Below are 20,495 nucleotides of genomic sequence, written 5' to 3'. Positions count from 1 at the left end.
CTTGCTGAATGTACTCTAGGCATAATTAATTGATTTTATGACTTATATGTTGATCATGTGTGTAACTCTGGTGATCTTGCTATGCTTATACTTTGTTCTGGATATTAGATCCTAATATGTCTTTCTTATACAATGATTACCTTATGAAAGTCTTATAGGTTCAGTGTTCACCCCATTTCCTCTATAGTAATTATCTATATTGGATTAACATGAACTGCTTTGAGCTAATGAAATTTGATTGAGTAGCATTGTCAAAAGAATCCAAAAGCATGATCATCTAAGAAATACTTCATGAATCCATATGGTGGTAAGTAAAGGTAAAACTCTCTAAAAATGAGATCACTCTCTTATTGCTTATTAAATTTTCTGATATTGTACTTCAGATGTTTGTTATCTTCAACACCCTCAGTGGTTTAGTAACTGACTATGAGCAGGTCAAACCTCATAGGTTCTAACCCAAGTCATTAGAATTAAACACTTCTCAAACAACATCCTTACCTGGCTCTGATATATTCACCATTTGATACCATCTTTTTGCTCTGATATATCAAAAGTAACTATTGGTGTCAGATAGAATTAATAGTTGGTATAAATACCACTTGTTATTGAAGTTGAATTGAGAATGAGGAAGATAGTTCCAAGAAGCACCACATAAGGAAGGAAAGGTGTAACACCCCCAGATCCGGGGTCGGGGATCCGGGTCGTCACGGTCTTTCTTTCCACAATATCACTTCACTTAATTAATAATAAATAACCTTATGTTGTGACCCCACACTAACACACACCACAACCCGTTATAGTCTCAGAGATGAAATTTAAATAAGTACAAGTCTTTGAATCCACAATTTAAAAGTTATTACAACCCAAAATGATTACTTGATAAATTTACAGTTAATTGTCATTATCTGCCACAAGTTATAATTATACATAATTGATTCTCAAAAGTAGATGGTCTGATCTACAATAGATCTACCTCTGCAGCTATAGCAGCTACAACATCAACGGGAAGACGCGGGACGCTTCCCACGCGCTTGCGCTGGGTCTGCTGGAGTCTGGCCATCTTTCCTAACTGTTGTTGTGTGATGAAGAAATAAAGCAAGGGTGAGCAGCAAGCCCACCAAAATAATATGTATAATGATTTACAATATATGAGCCTACTCATAATACTCATGAAAGTCTTGGTCAAAAGAAATGAACCAAGTTTGATATCTTAATGCGATGAAGTCGCAAAATATTCAGTATATATACATATATACTTTTCAAAATATTGGAAGTCCTCTTCCATGCATAATATACACAAAGTCCCAGTGTATAACTGTATATAAAAAAAATATCGTTGCAAGGTGATCTCATATATCTAACCTTGTCTCAACGTTTTTTCTGAAAATCTTTGTCATTCATAAGACAATTATTAATTAGATATAAGTTTAAAAGATGAGGTTACCAAATACCCCAATATACTTATATCTTTCCCAATACTACTTGAACTACCACCGTTCAAGTTATAATCAGTTTCAAAAGTTCATCACATAGACGAGACTACAACATTAATACTTGAATAGATTCAACCTTTAAAATATCATCAAAATAAAATGAAGTTATGAGATACTTCATTTGATGTAAATATTATTTTGAAAACTTGACCCTGCCAACACTCAACAATCGCCCAACCGTAGCCTTTCTATCGAAGTGCTTTGGGTAGTGTTGCAGAAATATCCAATTGGATGATGAACTCATTACGGGAGTTTACCGCGCCAGGAAGACCACTTACGATGATCAGTCGTAGTAGTACAACCCCACCATTTTCTACATGTAGAGGAGAACCTGTCGGATTTACTTGTCAACCGAACACTGAACTCCTAAGGAATGGACCGCCTTAGCGGAACTTCCAGGCCATTTGGGCCAATATAATAAGGCTGGGCCGGCGCTACTCGACCACTTACGCCACTCCTAGTTCAGATGAAATCCATGACTCTGAAACGTAAAGCTCGTTTCCCCCTTTCCCCAAGTAGAAACTTGTTGATACGGCTCCACCAAGAAGTCGTACCTAGTTGGAAAGGAAAACTCACCGATATTTCCCAGGCGATGCCTGTTAATGGATTAACTTGTTCCAAGAATTTTACTTCCCGAATATTGGGTAAGTAATCAAAAACTCTTTTACCAAGACAGCAACCTTGTTGCGAATATAAAACACACCATCGAGCCGGATCCCCCAGGTTTTGAGCGAGTATTTAAATCCCCTTTTTAAAAGGAAGATCTTAAATATAAAAATAGTTTTGGGATCCGCTCTAACTTTTGAAAATCATTTTAAAGACTCGAAAACACTTTAAAGAGTGTTTGGAGTAAAACTGATTTAATGAAGTAAATCAGTCCCCAGAATATTTAGAAAATGTCTGAATATTATTATTTAAATAATATTCCCATAAAAGATAATCTTTATAAAATAATTGAAGTAGAAGTATTAAAACTTATACTTGAAATGAATAGCAAATAATCAAAGATATACTTATACGAAAGTAATATCTTTATTTGAATAATCAAAAATAAGTTTGATTATCGACACCTTATTCTTTAATAAAATAAAGAATATATCTCAGCAAATAATCGGAGTCATAGATCCTCAAATGAATATTCAAATAATATTCAATAAATAAAATAAGCTGAGTCATAATACCTCGAATGAATATTATAAATAATATTCATTAAATAAAATAAAGGAGTCATACATCCTCAAATGAATATTCAAATAATATTCAATAAATAATGTAAAGGAGTCATACGCCTTCGAATAATATTTGAAATAATATTCAATAATAAAATAAAGTTAAAGTTATCGAATAAACCTTATTCGATTAATAGTTTTAAAAACTATATCCATATATATATATATATATATAAATAAATATATATATATATATATACTCGGGAACATCGACTCCCGGTTTAGAAATATGTTCACCTTTTATCCCCTATACTAAGGGTATACGCAACTACTTGCTTATTTCTAGCATAGGTATTATGCAACTATAAGCATTGAAATCAACAGATAGATAACCAGATTACGAAACAGACATGCATATATACCATATTAGCATGCTCCAATATATCACAAAATTTGCTAATAACAATCATGCAATATCACAAGATAATGCATATACATATATTTACATCACAACAACAGTATAACGGGTAGAAAACTTGCCTGAGCGACTGGGGGTTACGAATGGCTCGGGACGAGTCTGGTAACCTATAAGCAACAAGTAAGTTGGAATTAAACCAAAGTCACTTGTAAATCTATACTTTAACTAACTTAGACTCTAACGCTCGTTTTGCGCTCACTGATTCGCTTAAGTCACTCGGGTACCCTCGGCTCCACCATTTTTAATAATTTAACCTTTACGAGTTTTAAGGCGATTCCTTCGCGAGTGTCTTACCAACTGCCTAACACACTTACCAAAAATGTTTCATACTTCAATTAGTCCTTTTTGGTCTTTAACCTATGTTTCAAAGTAAGGCGAGGGAAAAAGTTTCGTCCGCGAAACGCCGTTACTTGAAACGGTCGTTTCTCCTAAACCGTAAATCGGAATCGAACGAACTACATATCAAAACGAAGCTCGTAACATGAGCTATCTAAACATGGCAGTGGTCACAATTTAGCAGGGGGTTCTCGGGTCCTAATGCTATGCACAAAAACAGTCCAAAGAAAATCGGACGTTACGACGGCTATGTTTACGCGATTTCCCATTTTTTAAACTATCCACAATCAACACAACCATCCTCAAATCCAACACACAACAAACACCCATCCTTATCACATCATAACAACCCCAACCAATTCAATTTAACCATTCATACTTATGCTTAAACTTTACTTTAATCATTCTTAAGTTTCTTTAAATCAAAACCACAAAATTACCATTTCATTTCACTACCATTCCAAATCTCAAACTCTAATCATAACAACAACTACAATAACATCCTACTCATCAAAATCACCTTATAATATATATGAACCTAGGGTTTGAAAATGGTATACCTTCCTTGAAGTGGTGGGTTGAGCTAGGAAGCCTTAAGAAGCTTGGAGAAGCCTTAGGAAAGCTTGGATCTTTAAGAAAACAAGAAAAAGTTCAAGTTAAAAACTTGAAAACACTATTCATTGTCTTCTTCATTGATTAAATGGAGAAGCTAGAGAAAGAATTAATGGCTTAAACTCATGATATAGCCATAACTAAGCATAAAGATGGTTAGGGAATTTTCTTACCAATTAAGGATGCTTGGATCTTGATTTTGAGAATTTTAGCTTTGAAAAAAAGTGAAAAGCCGAGAGCTAGGTGATGAACAAATGCCTTGGCTGATTTTTTTTGATTTTTGATGAAATGATTTGCTAGTTGGTTGGCTTGGTTTTGTTTTTGATTTAGCAAATTACCACCTTGCCCTTGAATTTGTGTGGTCCTTAATCAACCACACCTCCCTTCTTCCATGTCATGCTTATGTCACCCTTATGATGTCATCCTCCCTTCCTTGTCTCCTTTCTATTGGTTGGATGACATCACTCCCATTAAACCCTTTGATTAGCTTCCTAATCGTTTGCCTAATGACCGCTGATCTGTTGTACGGTTCGCTTATCTTTCGTTCTTGTTTATCGTTTGAGGATCATACCCGGGATCTTATTACTTAGGTTCCCTTAACCTTTCTCAATACATTATAATCCTTTTTATGATCCTCTATTATAATCCTTTAATTTAAATCCTTTTTATCCTGTTACCTTATACTCAATTCTCTCCGTATCTTGTGGATTTCTGGGAAAAACCAAAGTGTTCGGAATTGGATTCTGACGATCTTTACATACACTTATATACTTCATAGAGTACTAATAATATCCCATAAGATCAATAACAGAACCCCTACATAGCGTGGCATGAACAGTTTTCTCATTCAGCAAAAACACTATTCATAAGGGTTTCAAAAATTTCCAAAAATTGGGGTTATTACAGTCTCCCCTCCTTAAAAGGATTCCGTCCCGGAATCAGATAGAAATAAATAGGGATACTCTCTTTGCATTGCACTTTCTAACTCTCGAGTCAATTTTCCCACATTGTGGTTCTACCATCAAACTCTGACTAGTTTGATAACCCTTCTCCTAAGCACTTGTCCCTTTTCGATCTATAACCCTTTCTAGTTGCTCCATATAGGTTACGTCGGGTTGCATATCTATGCGCTCATATGCCTCTATTTATCTGGCATCTGAATTACACTTCCTTAACATTGATACATGAAACACGTTACGACCTGCTACATGTTCGGGGTTAGGGCTAGCTCATATGCTAACTTCCCAAACGTCTTAATATATCCAAGGGTCCAACAAATTGTAGACTTAGCTTTCCTTTCTTTCCGAACCTCATCAATCCTTTCCAAGGGATACCTATATCATTACTAGGTCCCCTATTTCATACTCTTTATCCTTTCGTGTCAAATCAACATACTTATCATGTCCATCTTGGGCTACTACCAGCCGTCCTCTGATTAGATCTATCATATCCTTGGTCCTTTGGACTACTGCGGGTCCGAGCATCTTGCGCTCTACAACTTCATCCTAACATAAGGGAGATCGACATTGTCTTCCCTCAAGGATCTCATAAGGCGACATCTCGATAATGACATATGATCTATTGTCGTAAGATAACTCAATCCGCGTTATGTGATCATTCCAATTTCTTTCAAGTCTATTGCACAAACTCTCATTATAGCTTCTAGCATTATAGCTTTTGCTTCTTAATACCCATTCTTTTCCAGTTCGTTATCGCTATCACCTTCGGTTCCTAATATTATACTGGTTATACTTTTGCTCGTTAGCGTTCTATAACCTTTTAATAACCACGTCAACCTTAGTATCACGAATGTGTTTCCATTCCGCATACTACCACCACTTTATTACTCCTTTTTCAGTTGTTTCTATTTTCCAAAATTTGATCAATCAAATAGAAGTAAAGGAATTTGTTGAGAGATCACTATGATCATGAACACTTGTTATATCGCATAGTTAGTACAGAAGGTGGCCAGCCTTTAGTACTTGACAAGCAACTAAACAATAGATGGTATCCTACTAGGCTTCTATCACAAAGATAGATAGTCATTCGGCAATACCTCCCCTTCTGGAAGGGTTGTTCTTCTCAGCTTACATGAAATGAAAAGAAGAGAAAAGAACGAATTGAAGAGAATTGTATATATGAAAAAAATATACAGCCACAAAATATCTGGCTTGGAACCTACCTCTGAACTATAGAGGTTTGTCATAGGAGAACAAAACATATATGTATTTATATCAACATCAAGTATTATAGCATCGCATTTCACGTGCCTAAATATTTTCTCTATCCCGTCCATCATTCTATGGACCCATGCTCTTCCTCGAGCTTATACACAATCACCTTTGAAACTCCCTCGACATCGAAAATCGAATCTGGGATCTCATTCTATATATCACCGTTACTAGGATTCTATGCTCGAATAATACGGCTCTCTATTGATAAGAAAGAATAAATATTCACTAGGTAGATACTCTACTTAATTAGTCTATCAATGATAACTTATACACTACCACGACCCGATTAGTGGTACTCAATCTCAACACCCATTCCAATACAACTCTCACGGTTGTAATCAGCTCATTACTCGCAGAATCATTGCTGCCTTACTATGGTCCACCACTGACCCACTGTAGTCATTCATTTTCCATGAAGTCTTAATAGCTAACCATACGGAGTCTATCCATGTCGTATCAAATCCTTCTAAGGAGGTAACATAATCACCATTCCTGATTCATAAAGAACACTCCTGATCCTGACATACATACATGACATGAAGCATATAAAATTGCAGAAGAGTTTCAATCAAAGCACCGATAGCAGGTTAATACCATTCTTAATCATATGCCTTCAATAGAAGACTTAACTCAAAGGTTTGTTTGGTCCTTTTTGAAACATGGTCCTGGCTTATCTCAAGATAGGACCTTCTAAGATAGATAGCCCGTTCATGGCGATTACACAATTTAAACCTTTACCAACTACTATTACGGTTGGGTATTGCACAGTCATCAGAAGGAATGTAAATCTTTCAAACCATAATTCAACCTTCACATTTTTAACCATCATCGCTGTATTCTTTTGGCACACGCGCCTATAATTTTTTTCCTTTTACCGTTAAAGTGTCGGCCACCTCTTTGGCCTTTCCTGATAGTAATAGTTCCTTACAGTCAATGTCATTTTAACCACCTCCAAATAAATTTTCTACCTTATTTCAATCACAGCTTATGTGAAAATACTTTTCTTTAATATCTGATGAGAAAAAAAAAATTCCATTTTTCCATAAGTTATCCCCTCAGTCTTTAGAGGTTAATCACTGTCATGACTGACTCTCAATCATAATTAGAACATCTTTTATCTTAAGTCCTAATTGCCCTGAACAATTTCGACCATTACTGGTTCGATCCATACTTTCTCGTGGTTTAACACGTGCCCCATTTGGCATCATTATAATTACGTCATATTTCCTTTATCCACATTTCTATTCTTGAGAATTTTGAATATTACCTTTTTCCTTATAAAACCTCTAAGGTTATCCTTCAATCGTTCCTCCTGTATTCCCTAGATACAGGGCATATCACAATACCATTTACTAATAGTAGAACCATTGTCTATATACTTCTGCAAAATTTCTCCACTGATTCTTAAAGGTTGTTGTTACCTTAACCCTTTCCCAATCATACTGTCAAAACTCATACTATCCCTATCAAGGGTGAAATGCCAACCTTTATGCATTCCCCTGGGATTCGTTTTAAGTTACCGATGTTCTATCCTTAATTCCACCTTTAAAAAGGTACAAGCATCCTTCCATGGATAAATAAAGTCATATATCCCTGATATGGGTATCTTATTCAATCATTCCCACCTCGATAGTAAATGCCTAATTTCACAATAACATCTGTATACAAAATGAGGTTAATCAAAATGGCCTCCAAAAGATAACAACGGTTATCCGCTTTTCTTGCCTAATCTGGTAACGATAACATGGATGTTCTGGAAGATATTGGTCGTGTTCAACGTGAACTTCTTCTTAATAATTCCTTATTTACTTTTGTTGTTTATCTCAACAGTCACCTCAAGGTTGGGATATCTTTCATATCTGGCGTCTCCCTTTCTGGGTATCATGCCACCGGTCTTACACTTCACCTTCTTGAAGGTCACTTCCTTCATCCAATTTTCTTAATTTCTTACTTTCTTATCCCCTTAGTCTATCCGCGTCTCATTATTTATCCTTCGAATTATCTCAAGGTTTCCTCGAATCCTCCCAACTTACAGGGGATAAACTATATGCATCTCTTATGCCTTCAACCGTCAACTTTAACTCATGGTGAATCACCCTCATCCTGACGATCATATACTTTTCTATTTCTATTAATAGGAGTCTTTAGGGTTTCCTCATACCCAACTCCCTTATCATTCCTCAAACTCTCTTGCCTTTATATTCCTTTCTCTTATCGTTATTTCATGAACCAACACAACATAAGCATTGATTTCAAACATCCCGTCATTCTGGATTCGTGTCTTCAGAACGAATCTTGATAACTTTTACAACTTAGATTCATAATTCATCATACTCGTCTGCCTTTGTTCTGGCTCTTAAGCTTTTACACTATCTCCATAACCTTGGGAAGTACTTTCCTGAAAACAATTGACTGAACTTAAATCAGTTTATTATAACCTCTTGCTCCGTGCCTTCCTTGGCCTTTCACCAGCGGGTGGTCTCTCTCTTAGGAGGGTAAGTGACAAAACAGTCTTTTGTGGTTCGTCAATCATTTAGAATCTCAAATGATTCATCTATTTCCTTTAGCCAGGCTCTTGCCTCGACTGGGTCAGCTTGTTCCTTGGAACTCTGAGAGCTTAGCGACTTAAAGGTCATGAAAGAATTTCCCACCGCACTGTCTCCTCAGGGTGGTGGTTGGGGATAATAGTCTAAGTTCTTTTTAGACAGGTCCATGAATTGCCGTATAGGAGTACCGTCTCGGGTCTCCTTTCCTTACTCGACTTTCTATTTCCTTAGTATGAAATGTTTCATCCTACTCCCCATAATTGGGGTCATCTTTTAATTTAAAATCCTCATTTTCCACTCCATTATGTCATGGGTTCCTTCTATCTTGATGGCGACCTCCCTGACTATCACGTTCAGGGTTTGCTCTAAATCTTATTCCTCAAACTAGCTTTCGTCTAAGATCTCATCCTTACGCTCTTGAACTTTCGGAACCCAAATTCTATAGGAATACCTCATTATTCCCTTATCATCTTTCTCGATATTAACCTCTTATCTATTTGTTGGCTCTCTGCCTTCATTCATAACTTTTTCTGGCATAATATGATATTTTCCAATAATTCGGGCTGTATTGCAATCTCAAACAGCTTTTCGGTACCGGCTCCGGTTACCTTCACTACTATTTCCATTTTTTTTCAAAATCTCTTATAAACTCTCCAAAAGACATCATCATCTTGAGTCTCTCCTTTTTACTAAGGGCATCAGCCACCATATTGGCTTTCCCCGAATGATAAAGAATCTCCCAATCATTATTCTTGATTAGCTCTAACTGCCTCCTCTGGCATATGTTGAGCTCTTTCTACGTGAAAATGTACTAGAGCACTTATGGCTTAGGTAATTCTCGCACTTTTCTCCATACAAGTAGTGCCTCCAATCTTTAGGGTAAACTATTGCCACGAGCCTAAGCTCATGAGCGGGGATATCGAATTTCATATTACCTTAATTGTCTTGACATGTACGCGATTACCTTACCGTGCTGCATAAGCACGCACCCTAAGCCCTTGTGCGAAGCGTCATTACACTTCACAAAATCTCCTTTTCCATCCGGCAATGCCAGCATAAGGGCCATCACCAACCTCTGCTTCAGTTCTTGAAAGCTGTTCTCGCATTTCTCTGTCCATTCGAACTTCTCAGTCTTACGAGTAAGCCACGTTAAAGGGGCTACTATCTTTACAAACTTGAACGAACCTCTAGTAGTGACCGGCCAATCCTACCTCTGGTAGTCGACCCAACCAGGGTCATCAATTCATCAGTGGTCCTTTATCCAATCCTGTCAGGATCCTCCATGGGATCCTCCTCAGCAACTATCCCTTCTAGGACAACATCCTCAACTGCTAAATCCTCAATATCAACATCATCCGGTCCTGCATTAGGACACTCTATCGGATCCACAATCCGATCTCCAATTAGTAATAAAATATCATCGCGATGTTGCTCCTTAACATCAGGGTTCGGAGTCCCGATACCATATACGATAACGAACTACGCTCCTATCACGATATTTATAAGGGTTCCCATAAGGGTTTTAACTGTCAGTACTACGTTAGGTAGCCCGACTATGAACTTGGCAAGAGTTCTTATTATCTTAGTGAACTTATTATCTTAACGTCCCATCATCTCTGAGGTTTATAACGCTTAGCTCTGATACCATTTCTGTAACACCCCCAGATCCGGGGTCGGGGATCCGGGTCGTCACGGTCTTTCTTTCCACAATATCACTTCACTTAATTAATAATAAATAACCTTATGCTGTGACCCCACACTAACACACACCACAACCCGTTATAGTCTCAGAGATGAAATTTAAATAAGTACAAGTCTTTGAATCCACAATTTAAAAGTTATTACAACCCAAAATGATTACTTGATAAATTTACAGTTAATTGTCATTATCTGCCACAAGTTATAATTATACATAATTGATTCTCAAAAGTAGATGGTCTGATCTACAATAGATCTACCTCTGCAGCTATAGCAGCTACAACATCAACGGGAAGACGCGGGACGCTTCCCACGCGCTTGCGCTGGGTCTGCTGGAGTCTGGCCATCTTTCCTAACTGTTGTTGTGTGATGAAGAAATAAAGCAAGGGTGAGTAGCAAGCCCACCAAAATAATATGTATAATGATTTACAATATATGAGCCTACTCATAATACTCATGAAAGTCTTGGTCAAAAGAAATGAACCAAGTTTGATATCTTAATGCGATGAAGTCGCAAAATATTCAGTATATATACATATATACTTTTCAAAATATTGGAAGTCCTCTTCCATGCATAATATACACAAAGTCCCAGTGTATAACTGTATATAAAAAAAATATCGTTGCAAGGTGATCTCATATATCTAACCTTGTCTCAACGTTTTTTCTGAAAATCTTTGTCATTCATAAGACAATTATTAATTAGATATAAGTTTAAAAGATGAGGTTACCAAATACCCCAATATACTTATATCTTTCCCAATACTACTTGAACTACCACCGTTCAAGTTATAATCAGTTTCAAAAGTTCATCACATAGACGAGACTACAAGATAATACTTGAATAGATTCAACCTTTAAAATATCATCAAAATAAAATGAAGTTATGAGATACTTCATTTGATGCAAATATTATTTTGAAAACTTGACCCTGCCAACACTCAACAATCGCCCAACCGTAGCCTTTCTATCGAAGTGCTTTGGGTAGTGTTGCAGAAATATCCAATTGGATGATGAACTCATTACGGGAGTTTACCGCGCCAGGAAGACCACTTACGATGATCAGTCGTAGTAGTACAACCCCACCATTTTCTACATGTAGAGGAGAACCTGTCGGATTTACTTGTCAACCGAACACTGAACTCCTAAGGAATGGACCGCCTTAGCGGAACTTCCAGGCCATTTGGGCCAATATAATAAGGCTGGGCCGGCGCTACTCGACCACTTACGCCACTCCTAGTTCAGATGAAATCCATGACTCTGAAACGTAAAGCTCGTTTCCCCCTTTCCCCAAGTAGAAACTTGTTGATACGGCTCCACCAAGAAGTCGTACCTAGTTGGAAAGGAAAACTCACCGATATTTCCCAGACGATGCCTGTTAATGGATTAACTTGTTCCAAGAATTTTACTTCCCGAATATTGGGTAAGTAATCAAAAACTCTTTTACCAAGACAGCAACCTTGTTGCGAATATAAAACACACCATCGAGCCGGATCCCCCAGGTTTTGAGCGAGTATTTAAATCCCCTTTTTAAAAGGAAGATCTTAAATATAAAAATAGTTTTGGGATCCGCTCTAACTTTTGAAAATCATTTTAAAGACTCGAAAACACTTTAAAGAGTGTTTGGAGTAAAACTGATTTAATGAAGTAAATCAGTCCCCAGAATATTTAGAAAATGTCTGAATATTATTATTTAAATAATATTCCCATAAAAGATAATCTTTATAAAATAATTGAAGTAGAAGTATTAAAACTTATACTTGAAATGAATAGCAAATAATCAAAGATATACTTATACGAAAGTAATATCTTTATTTGAATAATCAAAAATAAGTTTGATTATCGACACCTTATTCTTTAATAAAATAAAGAATATATCTCAGCAAATAATCGGAGTCATAGATCCTCAAATGAATATTCAAATAATATTCAATAAATAAAATAAGCTGAGTCATAATACCTCGAATGAATATTATAAATAATATTCATTAAATAAAATAAAGGAGTCATACATCCTCAAATGAATATTCAAATAATATTCAATAAATAATGTAAAGGAGTCATACGCCTTCGAATAATATTTGAAATAATATTCAATAATAAAATAAAGTTAAAGTTATCGAATAAACCTTATTCGATTAATAGTTTTAAAAACTATATCCATATATATATATATATATAAATAAATATATATATATATATATATACTCGGGAACATCGACTCCCGGTTTAGAAATATGTTCACCTTTTATCCCCTATACTAAGGGTATACGCAACTACTTGCTTATTTCTAGCATAGGTATTATGCAACTATAAGCATTGAAATCAACAGATAGATAACCAGATTACGAAACAGACATGCATATATACCATATTAGCATGCTCCAATATATCACAAAATTTGCTAATAACAATCATGCAATATCACAAGATAATGCATATACATATATTTACATCACAACAACAGTATAACGGGTAGAAAACTTGCCTGAGCGACTGGGGGTTACGAATGGCTCGGGACGAGTCTGGTAACCTATAAGCAACAAGTAAGTTGGAATTAAACCAAAGTCACTTGTAAATCTATACTTTAACTAACTTAGACTCTAACGCTCGTTTTGCGCTCACTGATTCGCTTAAGTCACTCGGGTACCCTCGGCTCCACCATTTTTAATAATTTAACCTTTACGAGTTTTAAGGCGATTCCTTCGCGAGTGTCTTACCAACTGCCTAACACACTTACCAAAAATGTTTCATACTTCAATTAGTCCTTTTTGGTCTTTAACCTATGTTTCAAAGTAAGGCGAGGGAAAAAGTTTCGTCCGCGAAACGCCGTTACTTGAAACGGTCGTTTCTCCTAAACCGTAAATCGGAATCGAACGAACTACATATCAAAACGAAGCTCGTAACATGAGCTATCTAAACATGGCAGTGGTCACAATTTAGCAGGGGGTTCTCGGGTCCTAATGCTATGCACAAAAACAGTCCAAAGAAAATCGGACGTTACGACGGCTATGTTTACGCGATTTCCCATTTTTTAAACTATCCACAATCAACACAACCATCCTCAAATCCAACACACAACAAACACCCATCCTTATCACATCATAACAACCCCAACCAATTCAATTTAACCATTCATACTTATGCTTAAACTTTACTTTAATCATTCTTAAGTTTCTTTAAATCAAAACCACAAAATTACCATTTCATTTCACTACCATTCCAAATCTCAAACTCTAATCATAACAACAACTACAATAACATCCTACTCATCAAAATCACCTTATAATATATATGAACCTAGGGTTTGAAAATGGTATACCTTCCTTGAAGTGGTGGGTTGAGCTAGGAAGCCTTAAGAAGCTTGGAGAAGCCTTAGGAAAGCTTGGATCTTTAAGAAAACAAGAAAAAGTTCAAGTTAAAAACTTGAAAACACTATTCATTGTCTTCTTCATTGATTAAATGGAGAAGCTAGAGAAAGAATTAATGGCTTAAACTCATGATATAGCCATAACTAAGCATAAAGATGGTTAGGGAATTTTCTTACCAATTAAGGATGCTTGGATCTTGATTTTGAGAATTTTAGCTTTGAAAAAAAGTGAAAAGCCGAGAGCTAGGTGATGAACAAATGCCTTGGCTGATTTTTTTTGATTTTTGATGAAATGATTTGCTAGTTGGTTGGCTTGGTTTTGTTTTTGATTTAGCAAATTACCACCTTGCCCTTGAATTTGTGTGGTCCTTAATCAACCACACCTCCCTTCTTCCATGTCATGCTTATGTCACCCTTATGATGTCATCCTCCCTTCCTTGTCTCCTTTCTATTGGTTGGATGACATCACTCCCATTAAACCCTTTGATTAGCTTCCTAATCGTTTGCCTAATGACCGCTGATCTGTTGTACGGTTCGCTTATCTTTCGTTCTTGTTTATCGTTTGAGGATCATACCCGGGATCTTATTACTTAGGTTCCCTTAACCTTTCTCAATACATTATAATCCTTTTTATGATCCTCTATTATAATCCTTTAATTTAAATCCTTTTTATCCTGTTACCTTATACTCAATTCTCTCCGTATCTTGTGGATTTCTGGGAAAAACCAAAGTGTTCGGAATTGGATTCTGACGATCTTTACATACACTTATATACTTCATAGAGTACTAATAATATCCCATAAGATCAATAACAGAACCCCTACATAGCGTGGCATGAACAGTTTTCTCATTCAGCAAAAACACTATTCATAAGGGTTTCAAAAATTTCCAAAAATTGGGGTTATTACAAAAGGTCAACCTTACAACTCTGTCTCTCACAAAGAAGTGGAGTAACTATAACCCGAGACATCAGTAAGCCCATCTGTATTCTCTCAAAAGGATGTAGTGCTGAAAATGCATATAAACAGTTACTAGGTGCATTCTCTCAACATAATGTTATCTATTGAAATTGTACTATCGGTCAAGGCCTCTGAATGAGAGTCACTACCCTTTGATTAAAATATTTCCAATTCACATGTGAGATTCACACACACAAGGAAGGTATTGACGCAACAATTGTTGTTATACTATATCAAGGTCAATAATAATGGTTGAAATCCTAGAGCATGTTTCTGCTTATTATCTTTGATATTGAATGAGAACTTATGATCTTGGACTATTAAATCTGATCTATGGATTGGGTTATGATACAAGACCATGCCTAGGCTCATCTTTTCTGATTTTAAGTTTAGGATTGAGATCCTAAGATCTGGGATACATTTATCTATACTCTATTATTGAATATGGGTTTATGATCCTAGATTGGTTACCCTGATAAGTCTTCACAGACTTTAGAAGAAATCTTTGATCCCTAATGGCATATCATTGATCATTGATTATCTTCCCAGAATTCAAATCTGGAAATGATTTTGACTTAGTCAAAATAACAACTTGTAAATAAGGACTCAGATATTATCTGATGAGTTTATGAGGTATACTTCTTCATGAAAGTTGAGGGATATCAGGAATTATGCCACTTAAAAATTCTTAATTTTCCCCTCTCAGAAGGAACATTTCTGAATCTCTTGACTGAGAGTTTCCATCCTAGAAGGTGGAAGACAACTTTTCTATAAAAATGATTTTCTTGCAGGTACACTCGGATGTTTGGAGCTTTGAGTGAGTGACACACTGTGAGACTGAGTGACAAATACTTGAGTTTAGAGTGGAGTGAAACACAATGTGAGATCACTAAACATAAATCATACACTTGCACTGTAAGAAAATGGTTACCATACATATAACCTCTTTACTTGGTTGTTTGATCCTAAGATTCCACTATGATACATTTTGAAGGATTACTCAACTAAGGGGGAGAGATTATATAAAAAATATAGAGATTATCAAGATTTAATAGTTTTTCTGAAACTAAGAAGGGGAGTTTCCAACTTCAATTGTACTAAGGAAGGGATATTTCACCTTGGGGGAGAGATTTTTGGGTTATGATTTTCTGAGTTCCAAAATGTTTTCTATGTGCTATATGGGAAGATCTGAAGATTATTGAACACAATTTTTGGAAGACGTATCCATCTGCAACTTTACATAAGGGAGAGAAGAATTTGTTCTATGCTGTTAGTCCCTTAACAATGTAACAAGAATTACAGAATGGGGGTTGAATGGAATTCTTGAAACTTTTTCTTGAATAAAAATGTTCTAACTCAAATATATATATATAGGTGTGAATTGATTAGCAGAATGCGGAATAGTTACTTGAAATGAATCAAAACACAAGTAATTAAAAAAAGAGTCTTTATAAACTTTCTGGTGGATTTGAATGATTCCACCAGAGATATATAATATATATCGAGAGAACTCTGTGTGCACAAAGCTCACAACTGCTTACAAAATGATAACAACTAAGAATGAGAAAAATGCTAAGAATATAGCTTACAAATGTTTCTCTCTTGGTTGCTTAGTTCCTTAGTTACTTTTCTATATGCTGCTTCTTAGTTTATATATATCACCAAGATTACAAAGCAATAAGATAAAATAATAAAACAAAAACTATCGAGTCTAATACAATGCTACTTCATTATTCTATTCCAGCATCTTTGAATATCTTCATAATAGTATGGAAATGGAAATGCTTCTTTGTTCTCTAAAACCTAGTTGAATAGGCTACCACATTCCATTTGCATACACTCGACGCATGTGACTGTGTTGTCACTGTCAACATATATTTGAATTCTTTATCCGTTGGGTTTATGATCATCCGTCGAGTTAATGATCATCTGTCGATCTGTTGTTTATCCGTCGGGTAGCAATCAGGCACTTGACTCCATTTCATTTATGCAGAATTACAAGACATCATCTATATACAATTAATCAACCTATTCTGGATATCTAGTTACAGTCAATATGACTTAGGTGCTACTACAGATTCTAAACAATGTGTATGCCGGATCGTGCTACAGACTTATTGTTACATAAGCTACTCACTCGATGGATAATAAGTCATCATCCGTCGGGACTGAAATGAGTTATCCGTCGGGACTATAATCCTTATCCGTCGAGTGCTACATTTTCACAAAGTAAAATCTACCAAGGTGTTTTGTTCAGAAAATCATCAAGTACACCACATATACACAACAATCTCCCCCAATTTATGTCTACTGGAATTGTAGCCATAAATTAAGAGATATTGATGATAACAAAACACCCTAAAAATACAACTTTAAAAGAAAGTAGATAATACTGAAAAGTGTTTCAATTAACAAAATGTACAAAGTTTTGCTCACAGTCATTTTCAAGATGCTCCTCTAGCCTGAGCAGATTTATCTAGTTCCTTGAAGGTCTGGATCTCTTTCTAAGCTTTCTGTTGTTTTCTTCAATCTGATTTTGGAGCTGCCTGTGGAATTCCAGTTCATCAGATTATGAGAGATTTAGCTTTTCTTGCATTTCCAAGAGACTCTCATTGCTAGAGATGCTCAGTTGGTCTTCTAATTTGAAAATTCTTCTCACTCCTTTGTCATCCATGAACTCCATAAGCCAGTAGGGCCTTAGATGCACTCTTCTCCCTGTGTAAAGGATGATTAGAGTCTTTGAGAGTGCATCTTTAGCTCTAAAACTCCTTAGTTCTTCAATCTTCTTCAGTACCAATCTTCTTGCAGTAACATTGAACCCAAAGTTCTTCTTAAAAGATGAGTAAACCTTAATCAGTACAGCTTGGCTTTCTTGAAGGATCCTGTGAAGTGGCTACTTTTCCTTCCTTGTACTTGAACACTAACCTTTCAGGTAGGTTTCTGTATGCATCAATTCCTCTCACTTCATCTAGTTCATCTAGATAGAGGTTTAGATCAGAAAACTCCTTGATGTTACACAAGTACATATAATCTCCTTTGTTGACTTTAGATTGAGCTTTGACTAGATATTTGGATTTAAGAGGTGACAACTTCACTTTCTTGACTGCTCTTGACTTTGTTCTCTTTGGCTTGTTAAGGATTGGCAGATTGAAGTTAGGAATTGGTATGTTCTCCCATTCTATTGGCTCATCCTTAGGCACAATAGGTTCATCATGAATGTTCCTGTAAGGATCCACCACCTTGATATCTTCAAATACCACAGAGGGTTTTGATGCTTGAGTTGTAGTTGGAGTGGATTCCTTGGGAAACTAATTCTCTAATTCCTTATCAACAATGTCCAGTTTCCTTTTGGTTCTTTTATCCAATTCCTTGATTCTTGGAGACTTCTTCTGTTGTTCAACTTGCTTCTTTGGATCTTGAGATTCAATGATTTCAGACGGCTGATCAAGAATTTGTTGTGATGAATTTACAGCATGTAGCTTGGCCAAGATAACAATTTGCTCTTTCTTTTGTTTAGCCTTTTTAGCATCTAGAGCAGCTTGCTTCTTTTCCTGCTTCAATCTAGCCTTTTCTTCTCTCTTTGCTTGAGCAAATTGAGGATGTCCAGCCACCACACAAATTTCTTTCCCATTCCTGAAAATTTTAGCAATTCTCTTTTTGGAAGCTGAATCAGCTGGATCTTTGTAGAAAGCAATTGACCTTGACAGAAGCTTCTTTTCATCAGGCTTATGTGTCTCATACACAGTATCCAAAGGGTTCTTCAATGATAATTTTGGATAATTTATCCTTGGTTTCAGAATTATTTCAGCCTTTGGAGATTTGATACAAGATGACTGTCCCCTTTCCAGATAATTCATACTCATCTCATTCACAGAAATTTGCTTGACTTGAGAGTGATGGATGGCTGACTTTACTGGCTCCTTGACTAGTCCAAACTTCTTTTGTATATCCTCATCAATCTTCTCCCAGTTGATTAGCTTCAACTGCTTCATTTCAGCTGCTCTAAAGTTGGCTGCTGCTGCATTTATCAGATCTATACTGTCTGTAACTGATGGCTTTCAGATAGTAATTGAAGGCACAATTACTTTACTGATTTGAATTTGAAGCTTCTCCCCCTCACTTGGTCCTTTCTCACCCTTTTTGTTATCATCAAGTTGAGTGGAGGAGGGGGTTTGAGTAGCCACCAGTTTTGAAGTAAATCTTTCTGTTGGGCTTGATGAAGATGAATGGCTGTTAAAGATGCTTCCATGGCTGGCATTCTTGTATCCAAGGCATCTATCTTGGTTGCAAGATCAGAATTTTTCCTTAATTGCCTCTTGATGTCAAGCATTGTAGCTTCTGGAAGTTTAGAATCCATCTTGTCTGAAATGGCCTTCTTTATCTCCTCAATATCACCCTTGATGGTGTTTACATCCCTAGCATGTTGGAAGCCTTGAATTTGTTGAAGTTACAGAGAGGCTAGATGTGCCTGAAGGAGCTTCTTGGTGCTGGCATTTGAAGTGGTTTGAAGAGCAGTATTTGTCTGATTGATTAGTTGGATCAGGGTTGTCTTGAAGTAGTGCTCATCATAGTGCTTTGAAAATGCCCATGATAGCATACCTGATTTTGAACTGGAATCTACTTCTCCCCCTATGTCCATTACTTCATCTTCACTATCCCCACTTTCATCACCAAAGAAATCAGCTGAGCCACCAGTCTCATAATCCACATCACCAGTTGTAGAGGGCAAAGCTGTGATGGCATCCTTAGCTCTTATCATAGACTGTGTGGTATGCACCAGATTGAGCATCCCTTCTGCATTGTCATTGCCCTGTTCAGCTAGAAGTTGATAAGCTGGAACAGGGTGAGTAAATGCCTCAGCATCAAGGAAGGTGGAATCTATAACAGCTTTAGGTTGCTGAGATAGTCCCTCCATGTCTACATCCTGAACATTCATTAACTCACTAGCAATAACATCCATCCTTATAGCTCCAGTACCTGCATTTCTCTCGTTTTCTCTCTTTTGTTGCATTAGGGTCTCACCCTGGCTCCCCGCCCTCACACCCTCACATTCACCTTCTAAGGTGGGACTCCTCTCACTTTCTTTTTCCAATCCTGAAGAAATAGATTGCATAATTTCACTCATTTCCTCTTCTTTTTCCTGAGAGCAACCCAGACTCTCACTCAAAACACTCTTCTCTCTCAATCCTAATAGTGATTGTACAACCACTAATTCTTCTGCACTTGAAATAAATGAAGTTTGAAGCTGTGCAGAGATACTCGACGGATGAGTGATATCCATCGGGTGAGTGGTTTTGCTATCCGACGGATAACTGCTGTTAAGCTTATCTGTCGGGATACAATCACTACTCGATGGATGAGCAATATCCATCGAGAGAGTAGAAATGAATGAACTAGGAATGGAAACTATTGTGGACTTTGTGCTGATTGAAGATATTTTGGGCACAGATGATTCAACAGTTCCTGAAAGAATGGGCAAGTGAGCCAACAAATCATCTAAAAGATGATACTCACTTGCACTAGATTTTGGCTTCCCCAACAAAGTTAAAGAAGGGAAATCAGGAATTGATGTGTTTATCATATCCACATCCAGTGAGTTT

Source organism: Apium graveolens, chromosome 7, assembly GCF_009905375.1.
Source record: "Apium graveolens cultivar Ventura chromosome 7, ASM990537v1, whole genome shotgun sequence".
Lineage (NCBI taxonomy): Eukaryota > Viridiplantae > Streptophyta > Magnoliopsida > Apiales > Apiaceae > Apium > Apium graveolens.
Note: the sequence above shows the minus strand (reverse complement) of the source record.